Source organism: Procambarus clarkii, chromosome 87 (genome assembly GCF_040958095.1).
Source record: "Procambarus clarkii isolate CNS0578487 chromosome 87, FALCON_Pclarkii_2.0, whole genome shotgun sequence".
NCBI lineage: Eukaryota > Metazoa > Arthropoda > Malacostraca > Decapoda > Cambaridae > Procambarus > Procambarus clarkii.
The window spans coordinates 6,092,114-6,111,143 of NC_091236.1; the positions used below are offsets into that span (position 1 = coordinate 6,092,114).

At 39.5% G+C, this 19,030-nt stretch overlaps 1 protein-coding gene and 5 non-coding genes across 6 annotated transcripts in view; 3 read left to right on the plus strand and 3 right to left on the minus strand.

Moving 5' to 3' along the window:
* PIG-Q (phosphatidylinositol glycan anchor biosynthesis class Q) overlaps positions 1–19,030 on the plus strand; it is a 66,084-nt gene that overhangs the window by 31,663 nt on the left and 15,391 nt on the right. The window lies entirely within an intron of this gene.
* Positions 246–319, minus strand: TRNAN-GUU (transfer RNA asparagine (anticodon GUU)). The gene has a single exon. It is a non-coding gene; the product is annotated as a tRNA-Asn (tRNA).
* On the plus strand, positions 7,777–7,849 carry TRNAV-CAC (transfer RNA valine (anticodon CAC)). Its single transcript has one exon. It is a non-coding gene; the product is annotated as a tRNA-Val (tRNA).
* On the minus strand, positions 9,295–9,367 carry TRNAV-CAC (transfer RNA valine (anticodon CAC)). Its single transcript has one exon. It is a non-coding gene; the product is annotated as a tRNA-Val (tRNA).
* On the plus strand, positions 13,354–13,426 carry TRNAV-CAC (transfer RNA valine (anticodon CAC)). The gene has a single exon. It is a non-coding gene; the product is annotated as a tRNA-Val (tRNA).
* On the minus strand, positions 16,963–17,035 carry TRNAV-CAC (transfer RNA valine (anticodon CAC)). The gene has a single exon. It is a non-coding gene; the product is annotated as a tRNA-Val (tRNA).

The following is a 19,030-nucleotide window of genomic DNA, read 5'->3' on the forward strand; positions in this document are numbered from 1 at the left end:
ATATGATAACTAGTGACTTATAATTTATGATATAAGATAATATATATAATTTATTAATTCATGATGTGATAATATATATAATTTCAACTGGCGATCTTGATTACACCGAAAGGAAGGGTTGTGATACAATACGAACATTATTATTAACATCTTTATTGACAAAATTAATTACAATTTTGCCTAATCGAACATTGATACTGTGCAGCATTAATTAATCATACTTGTTTATACACAATAAAAATCTACGCCCCCGGGTGGGCTCGAACCACCAACCTTTCGGTTAACAGCCGAACGCGCTAACCAATTGTGCCACGGAGGCATAGAGGACGCGGGAAAATATAGCTTATATATATTATTAGTAACGTGTAATATAATAAATAAACGTATGTTAATTAAAATAATGTAAATAAATAATAAATAAATAAATATTTATTCAGGTAATGTGTTGGTTCTATACAAGTGTAGTGGATAGGACCTAATTTATCTGGTTTTTAACGATATCAATCGCACACTTTACAGGTACAGGAACTGTTATTAAGAATTATTTAATAATTGGTTCATGGGTCAGATATTTAACTCATATTATTAATATATTCAAGCCACACAAATGAACGTTTAAAGAGCCACGTCTGGAAATTAAAAGCTGTGTAACCGTGAGGAAAACATGACTATAGCATTTAATAATAATAATTTATTTAGGAAAAGTACATAGTTGCAGAGTTACAGTACAAACATTTTATTATTTCTTTATTATGCACCCCATACCCATCCCGTGGGCGGTGGTGTAAAGGATTACAGAGGCACATAATCGGTTCAGGAACTGAACCCTCTAGTTCGTTTAGCTAAGCAAATAACAATTTTTGACGCTAGTTACAAAATTATTAATGTTATATATATATACATGTACACATTCTCATACATGTACATATATATATATATATATATATATATATATATATATATATATATATATATATATATATATATATATATATATATATATATATATACGTACATATATACATACACATACATATTTAATCACCCACACAAGTACACACATCAATAATCTTTTGTGTCACAAGTGATTCAACAAGAGGCTCACAACAGTCACTATACAAGGCACTTTACATCTATGGTGAGTCACACAGTTACTAGTCTTGCTGCACACCCACCCAACTGGGCGGCAGCTTTACAGTCATGTGCTCCACACCCACCCAACTGGGCGGCAGCTTTACAGTCATGTGCTCCACACCCACACAACTGGGCGGCAGCTTTACAGTCATGTACATGCTGCACCTACAGTAAGCAAATTTTGGATACTTCGCTAAGATTTCGGGCAGCACATCATTATGAATGAAGTACTTACACATTTCTTGGACACTATTGATGGTGTTATCTCTAAATTCCGCGATTTTTCCACATTCCATTATATGATGACGCAAAGTATGCGAATAGTTCTGCTGACAGAGTTTACATTTAGTCAAATCTACATCGGCAGATGTTACAAATTCCCAGAGGTACTTGTAGCGGAGCCTAAGCCTAGCAGTGGTAACATCTAGAAGTCTGCTAACATTATTGGATGACCCATAGACGTGCGGTTCTTCCTGCATAATAGAATGATGATAAATGGAGTAACTGGTGTGAATTTCACTTTGCCTCAAGTCTCAGAAATTTAGTTGATGTTCCTGGGATATTGCTGCCCTCGGGCTGCTCAAAGGCAGTCCAAGTTGGTAATCAATTCCCTCTTTACGAGCAAAAGTCTTGGCCAACTCATCAGTTCTATCATTCATTCGGAGACCAATATGGGAAGGAATCCACAGTTGACAAACTCTGACTCCACCATGGATTATTTCATTATATCTGTGTCTAGCTTCAGAGATAAGCACGTCACAGTTATGCCTTAGGGAGCTGAGGGCAGTCAAGGATGACAAGGAGTCACTTACAATTAGCGTGTCGACATTTCCATTTAATATTACAAGCTACTTCAGACAAAAATTGTGATAGGTTATTTACGGACTGCAGAGCACGTTTAGTCACATAACATTACTCCACCCCATTGACCTTTAAGGTACTCAATGGCAAGATAAATACCCAATAGCTCAGTCTGTGTCGTGCTTGCCCAGTCGTTCAATCTCTGTGCACTAGACGTGATAATTTCATTCCCTTTATATATTGCACATGCACAACTTGTTCTACCAGTACCTAATTGCACAGAACCATCAGTAAAGGCATAGGATTCAGTTGGGTTGAGATTTTGAAGATAACTGTCAATAGCTTCTAATGTTATACACCTCATAGTTTCAGTGTTATAAATTTGTTTTACACTGATGGGTGTATAATGCAGAGAGACCTGCACATCCTTCCAAGGGGGAATATAGTGAACAGTTTTATCAGGACTAGGAGACACATTCAGTTTCATAAGATTATAGGCACAACAACTGAGCCACACACTGTAATTGGAGCTTTTTGCGGCAGATTGAGGGAATAGTCAGAATTGTACCCCCTACGTTCCCCTGAACCTCACCAACAAATCCAACATGTTGAAGATTCAACGAGTACAAAACAAAGCACTTCGCTTTGCAGAGGGCCTGACTCTGAGGGACAGGGTAAGAACTGACCTGATCCATGAGACGCTCAACATGAAGCCAATGAACATTAGGCTCAGCTACCTGGCCAGAAGACAGCTGTACCGTATGAAGAACATGTATGTCCCAGACCCAGAAGATCCCTTCGTAGCAGAAAACACCACCAGCGACTACGAGATCCATGACCCACCACACAGAACCAGAAGAATCACTCTCCAACAAAAAGTGATCAGACATATCCATGATGAGGCCTTCCCAAGCCCTCAGATACTAAGCGGTCTGCCAGACGATCCAGATGAGTGGCCCATCCCGGACCCAATCTACACCAAATGAAGAATAAAGAAAGAAAGAAAAAAATAATAAAAAAAAATTAAAATAAAAAAAAAAAAAAATAAATAAATAAATAAAAAAAATAATAATAATAAAAAAAAAAAAAAAAAAAAAAAAAAAAAAAAATATATATATAAATAAATAAAACACCTACAAAAAAAATATAAAACCAAAAAACCATTTGTCGTGGCGGCAGAAGTGTAACTACCCTGATGTTTCTAAGATTAGCCTCCTTCAGCCAACTCCATCGGCTCTAGTGCTTTAGGACACCAACAAGGTCACAAACACTAGCCCCCCCAGCCAATGTACTGACAACCCAACATAACACATACGCAAACAAACAACACATACAAAAATGTCAACCCATGGTGGACAGGCCACCGAACTTTCAAACCTCCTCTCTCTCTACACCCGCATCCTCTTCCTGAATTTCATCTCCCCATCCCTCTACCTCCCCCATCCTTTCCATTCCCTATGGACATCAATCCGAGTCAGAATTGTTTAGAATGGATCTCTTTTTAATTTGAAAAGAGCTGGGGGGACCATTATTTTTCAAAATATTGGCGCAAAACATAGTATTAGTGTAACTATTCTCTCGTATATAGAAGGTAATCTTAGTTCCTTTCTCATGTTAACCGTTTTGACAGTTCTAGGACAACCCAGGATGATGCGCATGGCATCATTCGATCTGTACTACATCTAGGCCTTGTATAGTTGTTAAGGAGAAAAATTAAGAAGATGCAAGGCACAATAATCAACAACAGATTGTATACAGGCAATATAAAAACTGCGGACATATTTTATGTTAATGCCAAATCCTTTGCCCACAAGAGTTTTGAGAAGTTTAAAACGTTCAACAAGTTTTTAGCGAAGGTTGCTGATGAGGTTTGCATCATTAACCTCGACTCCAAGATATTTATAAGACTCACAAGTCTCCACGGGCACTCCATTAATAGAATAGTTAACATAAAGAGAATGGGAATAAGAACCCTTGTTTTATCAACAGAGATTATGAGGCCACATTCTACTACTTTCTTGGAGAATGCATCAAGTAATACTTGTAGCCTAGGTTTTTTTTTTTTTTTTTTGAGATATATACAAGTGGCTCTACAAGAATGTAACAACTCTAGTACGCGTAGCGTTTCGGGCAGGTCCCTGGAATACGATCCCCGCCGCGAAGAATCGTTGTTACAACCAAGTACACATTTTACTGTTGAGTTAAACAGAGGCTACAGTTAAGGATTTGCACCCAGTAAATCCTCCCCGGCCAGGATACGAACCCATGAAATAGCGCTCGCGGAACTCCAGGCGAGTGTCTTACCACTACACCACGGAGACTGTAAACTGTGACTATGACACTGACTGTGAGGTTTACTGTGTGCCATAATATAAATATCATGAGTATAACATAAAACAGCTTCAATAGGTTGTACAGGTATGTCATGTACATGACATACCTGTTTCCACTGCGCCACTCTGCTCTTGTCTACAATGATCTTATATTAGTTTAAATATCTGTAGTAACCACTGTATATATATATATATATATATATATATATATATATATATATATATATATATATATATATATATATATATATATATATGTACACAGGCTGCCTGTTCCCGCCAAAATTAATTAGAACTATTGCTTCACGTATCATTGCCGTAGAGGTTACTATAGATATTGTTCAATAACCAATATAAGATCTCTAAAGATAGGAGCAGAGTGGCGCAGTGGAAGCGTGCTGGGCCCATAACCCAGAGGTCCGTAGATCGAAACTACGCTCTGCTACAATAGTGTTTTCCTCACGGTTACATAACTTTCAATTTCCTGACGTGGGTCTTAAAACGTTCATTTGTGTGGCTTGAATATATTAATAATATGTATTAAAAATCTGACCCCATAAACCAATTGTTAAATAATTCCCAATAAAATATTTTATATATAACTAGCAGTACATCTTCCCTGTCCCCCAGTCCTTATCTTGAGATGATTTCGGGGCTTTTTAGTGTCCCTGCGGCCCGGTCCTCGACCAGGCCTCCACCCCCCAGGAAGCAACCCGTGACAGCTGGCTAACACCCAGGTACCTATTTTACTGCTAGGTAACAGGGGTATAGGGTGAAAGAAACTCTGCCCATTGTTTCTCGCCGGCGCCTGGGATCGAACCCAAGACCACAGGATCTTGGGACCAGCAGGACCAGACCAGCGTGCTGTCCGCTCGGCCGACCGGCTCGGTCCTCCCCACCATTCGCCACTCCTCCGTCCCCTCGTCATCCCCACCATTCCCCACTCCACCATCCCCTCTTCCTTCCCACCATGCCCCACTTCCCTGTCCCTTTGTCCTCCCCACCATTCTCCATTCCACCATGCCCTCGTCCCACCATCCCAAAGTCCCCCGTCCCCTTGTTCTTCCTCACCATCTCTCACATCCGTCCCCTCGTCATCCCCACCATTCCCCACTCCCTCGTCTGATGCATTCCCAAATGGTCTGATGTTCCTATCAGAAAATTGGGAACATCAAATGATCTGATGTTCCCATCACTGAAATATAAGAAAAAGTTAAAAAATGAAATGAAAATATGAAAAAATAAAAAAATCAACTATACTCACGAAATGAACGGACTGGTAAACAACAAATAAAAATCTATGAAAATTCAATTAATCAGTGTAACCAAAAACATTGAAATGGAATTGTAGAGTATTTAGTATAGCATGTGTGTTGCTCTTACATGCAACTGATCTATCTATCTTGAGGTTATCTTGAGATAATTTCGGGGCTTTAGTGTCCCCGCGGCCCGGTCCTCGACCAGGCCTCCACCCCCAGGAAGCAGCCCGTGACAGCTGACTAACACCCAGGTACCTAATTTACTGCTAGGTAACAGGGGCATCAGGGTGAAAGAAACTCTGCCCATTGTTTCTCGCCGACGCCTGGGATCGAACCCAGGACCACAGGATCAAAAGTCCAGCATGCTGTCCGCTCGGCCGACCGGCTCCTCCTGATGGCGCTATTTTTTCAAGAAAGCCATAATTTTACCTGTCACAGGTGTGGCATCTATACTTATACATACGAAATGAACGGTATGGTAAACAACACAGCTCAATTCCAATACAATGTCACACAAAATAATTCCATATAAAATAAAATAAATCGAAATCTATGAAAATAAAATTTATCACTGCAATCAGAAACATTGAAATGGAATTCGTGACATATTTAGTATAGCGTGCATGTTGCTATTATGTGCAACAGATGGCACTGTTTTTCAAAAATGCATGTATTTTACCTGTCACAGGGGGTGGCATCTAAATAGTAGGTATATAAAAAGATGCGCCTATTCGAATGCAACGTTGTGTCAAAATTTCAAAGCAATTAGTGGAAAAATTTAAGACATTACAGCATGTGTTACTCTTACGTCCAATAGATGGCACTGTTTAAAAAAAAAAAAAATGTTTTTACTGTCACAGGTGAGGCATGTATATAGTAGATATATAAAAAGACGTGCCTATTCAAATGCAACATTGTGTCAAAATTTCAAAGCAATTGGTAAAGAGTTTTAGATTTCCCTCACATGAAAAATACAGTTTTTTCAGAAAAAGTATTTTTTTTTTTTTTTACCGTCACAGACGTGATATCTATATAGTATGCATATAAAAACCTGCTTGGATGCGAATGGAACGTTTTGTGAACATTTCAAAGCAATCGGTGAAGAACTTTCGGAGATTAGCGATTATGCACAAACGAACATTTCCAATTTTATTTATATAGATTAAACTATATTAATATTACACACACACCCCAGTAGGCTCAGGAACCTGTACACCTGTTGATTGACGGTTGAGAGGTGGGACCAAAGAGCCAGAGCTCAACCCCCGCAAGCACAATTAGGTGAGTACACACACACATACATATATATATATATGTGTGTATATCACGAAAATAAACACGTGATTAAGAATGTGACAATGTCAGACCACGGAGGAAAAATGAAACAGGAAATTTCCTTAAGTACTTTCGTATATTAAATACATCTTCAGAAGGTCCAAGGAATCTTCAGGAAGGTTTGGACCTTCTGAAGATGTATTTAATATACGAAAGTACTTAAGGAAATTTCCTGTTTCATTTTTCCTCCGTGGTCTGACATTGTCATATATATATATATATACTGAAAACTCACACCCCAGAAGTGACTCGAACCCATACTCCCAGGAGCAACACAACTGGTAACTACAGGCGTCTTAATCCGCTTGACCATTCAAGCTTGTTCGTATTTTTCGCATTGCCTGTGGATGATTATCCATACATTAAAACATTGATTGTAACCATGATATATATGTGCTTCAGCTTACAGTTTAGACCTATTGTCTTATGTATGACCCTCTGTCCTGCGTGACAGTGAATACTAGCATTATCCTCAATTTAATAAGACTATCAAAATCCTCAGATTAGGCAAAATTGTAATTAATTTTGTCAATAAAGATGTTAATAATAAAAACTGAATTTGTGCGCCCCTTGAGGGACTTGAAGTAGAGGAGGGTAGAAATAGCCTGAGCTTTCTATCCCTTTGATATATATTTTCTTGTCTAAATAAACATACTTAAACTTACCTTGCAATTTATGTACAAAACTAAATTAAAATTATTTTGTATATACAGTAGTGTGAAGTTCAAGTACGTTTATTGAGACAATAAAATACATCTCAAAGGGATAGATTAGATTAGGCAATTTCTACCCTCTACTTCACACCCTTTAAGGGGCGCACTAATCCACAAATCTTTTTATTTTTTTAACACTTTGATACTCGAAGCAACACTTAACAGAACTTGTTTTATACAGCAAAATGATCGACTAATAGAGTTTCCGTAGTGTAGTGGTTATCACGTGCGCCTCACACGCGCAAGGTCCCCGGTTCGATCCCGGGCGGAAACACGCTCTTAATTTTTTGCTAAGCCACATTATAAAAAAATTAAGTAATATAATGTACAGTTTATTGAATCGGAATATGCTTTATGTTGACGGTCTACGAGGATTGTACAGTAAAATGGCGCCGTGGAAGCTGGCTGGACCTTAGGTCCAAAGGTCCGTGAGGATAGTAACTAAGTAACTAAGATAGTTAACAAAGTAACCGTGGAGTAGATAGATTTAAATTAGAATTTTTTGAATTTGATAGTAACTAATAGCATACATATATTTTCATATTTATATTTTGGTAATTTTTTGAGGCTACTAATTCGCATATTACGAATATCCTGTATTGTTTAGTGGCCCGGTTGTTGTTGTCGTTGTTATAGATTCAGCTACTCGGAACAAGTTCTAAGTAGCACGGGCTATGGTGAGCCCGTAGCTTACCTGGCACTGGAGCGGGGCAAGTAGTACGGGCTATGATGAGCCCGTAGCTTACCTGGCACTGGAGCGGGGCAAGTAGTACGGGCTATGATGAGCCCGTAGGGGACTTACCTGACACAGGAGCGGTGCTGGGTGTCCAGCAGCTGGACACCCTCATAAATACTGTCAAGCAGTATCCTCCCCCGTCGACCATCTGGTCACCACTTGGTCCGGGAGACATCTCCCGTCACGCAGGGTGCAGTCGCGCCTCCACAGATCTCCAGTATCATCTATTGATACTGGTGATAGCTCAAAAGGGCCACCACTTACGGGCTATTCATGCCCGTGCCACCTTTTGGGTGGCTTAATCTTCATCAATCAATCAATCACCTCCCCCGTGATAACAGCCTGACGATTAAATGCAACCTAAGCACGTTGTATAGATTTACTGAACAAAAATTGTACCACTTGCGGGTTATTCATGCCCGTGCCACCTCTTTGGTGGCTTGATCAATCATCATCAATCAATCACTAAATACAGAGCGAGTTTGAAGCACTAGATAGGAAACTATGAGGATGAAATTAGGTAATTTTTGGATTTACTTTTAAATAAGGCGTTGGTTGGACAGCTTTTATTTCGTTAGGGAGTGAGTTCCATAGACCAGGTCCCTTTTATTTGCATAGTGTTTACACAGATTTCATTTGACTCTGGGGATATCAAAGAGAGATATTTCAGGTGTGGTGATTATGGGTCCTATTACATCTGTCAAGGAAGAGTTTCATATCGAGATTTGCATTTAGGAACAAGGTGGTTGGTGGGTTTGATGCTTTTGTGTAGTGAATATACTTACTGATGATGGTTGTGTAGGTGTAAGATGGTCACAGAAATAAAGATATTGATATATATATTGATCTATATATATTGATCAATATAAATTACTGATCAATATATATAATTTATTGATCAACATATATTGATCTTCAGTATACACTGTTAATTACAAATTTGCTATTACGTTATTTTTTAGATGTAAAATAACAGCAAAACATGTTTCCGCCCGGGATCGAACCGGGGACCTTGCGCGTGTGAGGCGCACGTGATAACCACTACACTACGGAAACCTTGTATACAGTAACCTCTTATTATATGGACCAAATCACTTAAAGTACTTCGAAAGTTACAAAATATTTTATTGAAATTATATGATCAAAATGCATCACGAATAATTTTAAATATTAAAAAGCTGCAACTTGACTTAAAAATGAGTTAGTTTAGTTCATTTATTATGCACCCCATACCCATCTTGTGGGCGGTTCCACCAACCCGTCCTCTTAAAAAGAACGTCACTTTTGGCTCGTATGCGCGCTATGGCCAAATTTGGACGTAATTTGAAATGAAATCGACTCACAAAAGTGACGTTCTGTTCCGTTTTCTATTTGAGTCGTCCGGCGTACGCGCAGAGGTTATAAGAGGACACTTTAAATTAACGTTTTTCATAACGTTTTGAAACTTTATGAGAATTTCCTGCCCACCTAACCTATCAGAGGACCCTTAACTTACTGTTGTTGAAAAAAAAAATCCCAAATTTATTTTCATAGGAAAGGGTTACAGAGGCACATAATGGGCTCAGGGACTGAACCCCACAATTCATTTAGCTAAGTAAGTTACAATCTTGATGAAAATGAGATAAACATCTTATGGTTTATGTGGTTTATAAAACTTTATATGAGTTTACTTCATCGTAATGGAACTCGATTAGTAGAAGATATAGGTAATAATATATATTAATATATCTTCTATTACGATTTAAAATATATATATAGGGGGTATACCACCTTTAATTGTTTGTTGGGACCCATAAGTCTCGAAGAGGCTTACAGGACCCTTCTATTAATGTATATTATTACCTATATCTTTTATTAATCGAGTTCCATTACGATGAAGTAAATTCATATAAACCTTTATTAACCACATGATCCATAAGATGTTTAGCTCATTTTTAAGTCAAGCTGCAGCTGTTTAATATTTACAATTACTCGTGATGCGTTTCGATCATTTCATTTGATAAACAACAGTCTCAACAAAAATCACATCATTCTAGGAGGAGACTTCAGTATTGACCTGGGTCAACAAAATTGCTCTCAAGTTGACTATTTCCTTAACAGCATGAACTCCTGTATGCTAATCCCCACAATCACCAAGCCCACCCGAGTCACTCAAATATCAGCCACTACCCTGGATCACTAATGAACTAACATAACAGTTCTCCTTGTAAGTGGTATAATCTATGACAGAACAATTAACTGACCACTATCCTACCTTTCTCATAGCGAACATGGATATAACACCACCAGAAAGCAAGAAACTTACATTCAGGTTACACAGTGAATCAGCTTTAGGCAACCTTACAAATGCACTTCACAATATTAACTGGGAATCTGAATTCAATAATACACAGGATATAAATTCATTAGCTAACCTCTTCCTCTCTAATGGGGTGAGAATAGCTTGAGCTACCTCATCCCTTTGTGTGTATTTTACCTCAATAAACTTATTTCAATTTCAATTTCAATTTCTTCCTCTCAAAAATTCTAAGCCTCTACAATACTCACTTGTCCCCTCCTTACCAAGCAAGTAACTGACAAAATAATAAACAATCCGTGGCTCACAAGTGGCATATTTAAATCAATCAACAAGAAACATGAATATGAAAAGAAACTTAGGATTGGCCTAGTTACAAAAAAAGTAGTTAAAGGGTACTCATCAATGCTTAACAGTATCATAAGAAAGGCAAAACTTTCATATTATGAGAATAGATTCAATGAAGCAAAAGGCAACATGAAAAACACATGGAAAACCATCTCTAGTATCCTAGGAACTAAACAACACTCACATAACCAAATAAAACTCTATAAGGATGGCTATACACCGTCAACTGACTTAGAAATGGCAAATGAATTTAATAGCTTCTTTTCATCGGTTGGTGCTAACCTTGCCAGAAAAATCCCACAGACTCAGACACATATTAACACATATCTCTCAGGCAGCTATCCAAACTCTCTTTTCTCCTTTCACCAATCAGCGCGACAGATGTTGTGTTCATCATACACTCTCTAAAAACCAAGGCAGGGAACATCATTGAAATTCCATCCATTGTATCAAAGAGCGCCTCCCACGCCCTTGCACCATCCCATAGCTCTGCTGTTCAACAAATCCCTAGAGTGTCATACCTTCCCTGATATCCTTAAAAAAGCATGAGTAACGTCAGTTCATAAAGGAGGCAATCCGGCAGACATAAACAATTATAGACCAATATCAAACCTACCCATTCTATCAAAAATATTTGAAAAAATTATCTACAAACAGATAATTCCTACCTACTTCGTAAAATTCGACATACTCAGCCCCTGTCAGTTTGGCTTCCGCTCCCAAAAGAGTACCAATGATGCAATTATTAGTCTCCTTGATGTAATCTACTCAGCCCTTGACAAAAATGAGTTTCCGATTGGACTCTTCATTGACCTGAGAAAGGCCTTTGATACTGTTAAATCACAACTACCTCTTACTTAAACTCCAGCATTATGAAATCCGAGGCCTTGCCCTGGACTATATCCGACCCTATCTTAGTGAGAGACACCAATGTGTAGCCATCAATGATACAACGTCTCGCACTCCTACCAATAACCGTTGGAGTGCCACAGGGCAGCATCTTGGGACCTCTTCTATTTCTTATATATATCAATGATCTGCCTAATATCACTAACATTCTTAAACCTATATTGTTTGCTGATGATACCACCTTCATCTATTCAGACCCCAACGCACATACACTAAATAATGTTGTGAATAACGAATTAAAAAAAAGTCCACTTATGGATGTAAACCAACAAACTAACACTAAACATAGAAAAGACCTACTACATCTTATTTGGAAGCAAATCATCGAATGCAATTCAGCTACAGATAGACAATATTAACATCAGTAATAAAAATGATGGAAAGTTTCTTGGCCTATACCTAGACAAGAGACCCAACTTCAGCATGCACATTCAACACATAACTAAGAGTCTCTAAAACAGTTATTATTCTCTCCAAAATCAGATATTATGTTCCTAACTCTGCTCTCCTCTCACTATATTATGCACTAATCTATCCCTATCTTAATTATGGTATCTGTGCATGGGGTCAACCACTGCAAACCACCTCAAGTCCATCATCACCCAGCAAAAATCACCAAAGCAAAAATCTGCTATCAGAATAATAACAAACTCTGCTTTCAGACAACACTCAGCCCCCTTGTTTAACTCCCTAAACATGCTAAACATAAACTCTCTTCACACATTCTCTTGTGTCAACTACATTTACAAAACCCTGTTCTTAAATACAAATCCATGCTCTGAAACTCTCCCTGGACAGATGTAATAGGACCCATTATCACCACACCAGATCTCTGATATCCCCAGAGTCAAACCTAATCTGTATAAACACTCTATGCAAATAAAGGGACCTAGTCTATGGAACTCACTCCCTAGTGAATTGAAAAGCTGTCAAACTTTTGCCTCATTCAAAAACAAAAACAAAAAAGTACCTAATTTCATCTTTATAGTTTCCTACACTGTGCTTTAAATTTACTCTGTATCTAGTGTTACCCAATCTCCCAATCTTTATGTACTTAATCCAAACAATTTTACCATTTGTGATGATTGCTGTCTTCTTATATGTGCTAGCCATATGCTGTATTGTGCCTATTAATTTTTGTTAAACTACCATTCAAGCTGTCAGTGCAATCAATCTGAGCTACCTATGTGCTTTAATATACCTACAAACCTCTCTCATTTTTTTCCTTGCAATGTACCTATTATCATTTTTATAAATTTTGCTAGTATTTACCTACTTAAAATTTTCTGTTAGATTAAGGACCTGCCCGAAAGGCTGCGCGTACTAGTGGCTTTACAAGAACGTAATCACTCTACTATGTATCCTTACAATCCCAATGTACCTTCTTGTATATATATAAATAAATAAATAAATGTCAATAAAATATTTTGTAACTATAGAAGTACTTTAACTGATTTGGTCCATATAATAAGAGATTGTTGTATACAAGGTTTCCGTAGTGTAGTGGTTATCACGTGCGCCTCACACGCGCAAGGTCCCCGGTTCGATCCCGGGCGGAAACACGCTTTTTTTTTCAGACAGAGATGGTCACAGGCGCTTTCACCCGAGGGTGGCCTTCCTTCAAGACAAAGCAGGACAGAAGAGTAATAATTATTAAATAAAATAATTACTATAATAGTTATCTATATAAATAAAAATGGAAATGTTCGTTTGTGCATAACCGCTAATCTCCGAAAGTTCTTCACCGATTTTTTTTTTTTTTTTGAGATATATACAAGAGTTGTTACATTCTTGTCGATTGCTTTGAAATTTTCACACAACGTTCCATTCCCATCCGGGCAGGTTTATACATACATACTATATAGATGTCACGTCTGTGACGGTAAAGAATAACATGCTTTTCTGAAAAACTGTTTTTTTCAAGTTACTACGAAACCTCTTTACTGATTGCTTTGAAAGTTTGACACAACGTTGCATTCGAATAGGCGCGTCTTTTTATATACCTACTATATAGATGCCACCCCTGTGACAGGTAAAAACATGCGTTTTTGAAAAACAGCGCCATCCGTTGCACATAATAGCAACCTGCACGCTATACTAAATATGTCACGAATTCCATTTCAATGTTTCCGATTGCATTGATAAATTTTATTTTCATAGATTTTTATTTTTTTTTTTATTGAATTATTTTGTGTGACATTGTGTTGGAATTGAGCTGTGTTGTTTATCATACCGTTCATTTAGTAAGTATATGTATAGATGCCACACCTGTGACAGGTAAAACTATGCTTTTCTGAAAAACAGCGCCATCTGTTGCATGTAAGAGCTACACACATGCTATACTAGATATACTACAATTCCATTTCAATGTTTCTGATTGCTTTGATAAATTGAATTTTCATAGATTTTGATTTAATTTCATTTTGATTTAATTATTTTGTGTGAACTGCATTGGAATTGAGCTGTGTTGTTTACCAGACCGTTCATTTCGTGAGTATAGTTTATTTTTATATTTTTTTTCATATTTTCATTTTGTAACTTTTTCTTATATTTCAGTGATGGGAACAAAGGGTCACTTGATGTTCCCAATTTTCTGAATGGGAACATCAGACCATCTGGGAAGGCATCGGACGAGGGAGTAGGGTAATGGTGGGGAGGACGAGGGGACGGAAGTGAGAGATGGTGGGGAGGACGAGGGGACAAGGGAGGGGGTAATGGTGGGAAAGGACGAGGGAGGACGGGGAAGTTTGGGATGGTGGGGACGAGGGGATGGGGGAATGGAGAATGGTGGAGAGGACAAAGGGACAGGGGAGTGGGGCATGGTGGGGAGGCCGAGGAGACGGGAGAGGGAGGAATGGTGGGGAGGACTGGGGGACAGGGAAGGTTGCTGAGCCACAGCAACGCGTGGCCGGGTACTGCTAGTTATTAAAATAAAACAATCTAATTAATTAATAATTATTACTATTCCTGCTGCTTGGTCATGAAGGAAGCCGGCCTCGGGTGAAAGACGGCTATGACGATCTCTGTCTAGAACCCGTAGGTGCGGGATCGGGCCGTCCACCTCCTGGGGCTCGTGTGGCCCAGGCTCTGCTTCAGGAGGCTGGGGTCGTTCTTGCCCTTGCTGGGGTGGTTCTTCTCCGGCCCCGACCACGGCGGTCTCCGGGTTTGGAGTCCCTGTGACTTCTTTTACCAACTTCGAGGTTAACTCCGCCACTGGAGCCCCCTGGGGGGCCCCTGGGGGGCAGTTGGTTGTTGCCTTCAACCTCGTTCTGACAGTTCCTGCGACGACGCTGGAACCAATCTTATTGGCGCTTGCCTTTCCATTGGAGACTTTCGGCGCCGTGGAGAGGTGGGACCTGCTGCATGGGTGACAGCTTCTCCATATCAACCTACCCTGACTTTGCGCCCTAAGAGGCCACTCCAGATTGACAACCAGAGCGTAACTCCATAGTCTCCTGAGACGATGGATGCTTACTACTACTACTACTAGAAGATATAGTTAATAATATATATGTAATATTATTAGTTAACACAAAAAAATATATATTGGAGGAACTCCACAACCTGTAATAAGAAGCCTCGTACTTTGAATGTAACCAATGTTGGAACACTTTTTGTGTACTGAAACTTTAAATAAAATAAAATGGCAAAATACAAAAATATAAGGGGTGGTATGAGAAGACAATGTGTAAGTGTACACAGGTGGTTATCTTGAGATGATTTCGGGGCTTTAGTGTCCCCGCGGCCCGGTCCTCGACCAGGCCTCCACACCCAGGAAGCAGCCCGTGACAGTTGACTAACACCCAGGTACCTATTTTACTGCTAGGTAACAGGGGCATAGGGTGAAAGAAACTGCCCATTGTTTCTCGCCGGCGCCCGGAATCGAACCTGGGACCTGTCCGGCCTGTCCGCTCAACAATGCTCCCCCGGATGCTGCATATCGTCTTCTTCGAGGTCGAGGGTCCCTACAAACCCAACCAGGGATGGTACCCCCCCCCCCCCTATACTCCCCTAGTTGTGCTTATGGGAGTTGAGCTCTGGCTCTTTGGTCCCTCTTTACCCTATATATTTATATAACCGACCGGGCCGCGGGGACACTAAAAAAGGCCCCGAAATAATCTCAAGATAACCTATATCTATAAAATAGAATGTTTATCTGAGGTTGGTGGGGCCAGATTCACAAAGCACTTACGCAAGCACTTACGAACGTGTACATCTTTTCTCAATTTTTGATGGCTTTGGTTACATTTATTAAACAGTTTACAAGCATGAAAACTTGCCAATGAACTGTTGTTATTGTTATAAACAGCCTCCTGGTGCTTCGGAGCTCCTTAACTGTGTAATAACTTGCGTAACTGCTTCGTGAACCTGGCGTCAGACACTTGGTGGGGCTAGCCTCGCCCAGCTTTCCAAGATGAAACATGTTGGGTAGGGGAGTGTCATAGCCTAGTCGGTGTCGGCCGAATTGAAATACTTTTTTTTTAATTAGTCGGTTTTTTTTTTTTTTGGTAGGCCCGAACTTTTGTATTTGTTTCTAATAAATCCTAACGTAACTTACCCTCCAAGGTGTAATACATACTGAGGCCAAATACAGTACATATATATGTTATACGAGGCCTAGGAATATATACGTTTGGTTTTGACTTTATTTTTCCGGACTATAAGGTGAATAGTACCAAATGTATCAGTATCAACTATGTAATTGTTCATTACATCAATATTTAATTATATGTACGATGCTCTACATAGTTACAAAATGTACAGGAGCATGGATTGCATTTATTAAAGGTAAAAAACATTTCTCTTGGTTTGTTATAGTAAGAAAAAGTAGATTGTAGCAGAGCGTAGTTTCGATCTACGGACCTCTGGGTTATGGGCCCAGCACGCTTCCACTGCGCCACTCTGCTCTATGCTGTTCCACAATTAATAAAATAATCATTAACATTAATAATTAGTATAATGTAGTATTAGCAAATTACAAATTGGTATAAGTTTTATGAGTTAATAATTATTGCCAATATACTTTATTATTTGTTATTAATTTTAGCTCTGAGTTTATTTCAGTGGGTTATGAAAACAAACATTAAAAAAACTCACATGTTTCCGCCCGGGATCGAACCGGGGACCTTGCGCGTGTGAGGCGCACGTGATAACCACTACACTACGGAAACCTGAAGTATAGTGATCTGTTATTATATGGACCAAATCCGGTTAATTGCTACCAAAGATGCACATAATTTTTCTTCAGCGATATAATATGAACAAAACACATTAATTATATAAATTAAACAAGGTTTAATAACGAAAATAGAGGGAGAAAATCCTGTTTTATGTTTGTACCAGGTTTGTGACGTCTCGGTAACATGAGAGGAAGCAGAAGGAAGTGTTATTAGGGCTTCAGAGAGTGGGAGGAAGTGGTATGAAGTAATTTTAAGGCTTCAGAGAGCGAGCGGTAGGAGGCAGGAGGATATATTTGTAAGGCTTCAGAGAGCATAAGTATTTTTGAGGATTCAAAGAGCGAGAGGAATTGTTGTTAAGGCTTCAGAGAGCGGGAGCGAATGACAGGAAGCAATAGGAAGTATTTTTAAGGCTTCAGAGAGCGGGAACGAACGGGAGGAAGTATTTTTAAGGCTTCAGAGAGCAGGAACGAACGGGAGGAAGTATTTTTAAGGCTTCAGAGAGCGGGAACAAACGGGAGGAAGTATTTTTAAGGCTTCAGAGAGCAGGAACGAGCGGGAGGAAGTGATTTTAGGGCTTCAGAAACCGGGAAGAAGCGGAAGTATTTTCAAGGCTTCAGAGAGCGGGAGGAAGTGTTTTTAGGGATTCAGAGAGCGGGAGGAAGCAGTAGGAAGTATTTTTAAGGCTTCAGAGAGCTGGAGTGAGCGAGAGGAAGCATGAGAAAGAGATTTTAGGGCTTCAGAACGGGCGGGGGGAAGAAGTATGAAGTAATGTTAAGGCTTCGGAGAGCGGGAGAAAGCAGTAGAAAGTGATTTTAGGGTTTCAAAAAGCGAGAGCGAGCGGTAGGAGGCAGAAGGAAGCAGTTTTAAGGCTTCAGAGAGCTGATGAAGCAGGAGGAAGTATTTTTAGGGATTCAAAGAGCGGAAGGAATTGTTGTTAGGGCTTCAGAGAGCGGGAGCGAGTGGCAGGAAGCAGGAGGAATAATTTGTAAGGCTTCAGAGAGCGGCAGGAAGTGTTTTAGGGCTTCAGAGAGCGGGAGCGAGCGACAGGAAGTATTTTTATGGGTTCAGAGAGTGGTAGGAAGTGTTACTAGAGCTTCAGAGAGCGGGAGGAAGCAGGAGGAAGTATTTTTATGGGTTCAGAGAGTGGTAGGAAGCGTTACTAGAGCTTCAGAGAGCGGCAGGAAGTGTTTTTAGGGCTTCCGAGAGCGGGAGCGAGCGGCAGGAAGTATTTTTATGGGTTCAGAGAGTGGTAGGAAGTGTTACTAGAGCTTCAGAGAGCGGGAGGAAACAGGGGAAAGTGTTTTTAGGGCTTCCGAGAGCAGGAGCGAGCGGTAGGAAGCAGGAGGAAATATTTGTAAGGTTTTAGAGAGCGTAGCCTCCGTAGAACAATTGGTTAGCGTACAGATGTTTTTCGCTGTAGGGCTGTCGACATGTCAGTTGCGGAACAAATCAAATCAAATTAAAATATAGAAACTGTACTTGTGGGCGGTCTCGAGCCTATTGTTGATGTGATGATGTGCATTGAATTTTGTAATTAGCTCATCAAGATTGTAATTTGCTTAGCTAAATGAATTGTGGGGTTTATATAGTCCCTGAGCCCATTGTGCCTCTGTAACCCTTTCCACTACCGCCCACAGGACGGGTATGGGGTGCATAATAAATGAACTAAACTATAAACTAGGGTTATCCCATGGAATTGCCTAACCGGCGAAGTCGTTAAATACCAAGATATTTCAGCTCAAAATCCAAATAGAAACAATCCTCATGAACCATGGGGGGAGGGGGGGACCTTTGACAAGCCGACGGCTTCCACTATCCGTCGAGGACACTAGGGACAGGTAAATTCAGGCACAAATCTCCCCCATTCGTTATTGTCTTTATTTTTTAACATATAGCTAGCTCAACCTATACTTTGTAATTACTCATATTGAAGGGGGTAACAGGACACTGCTATGTACCTACATTTGTAATGTAAAAAACATTAAT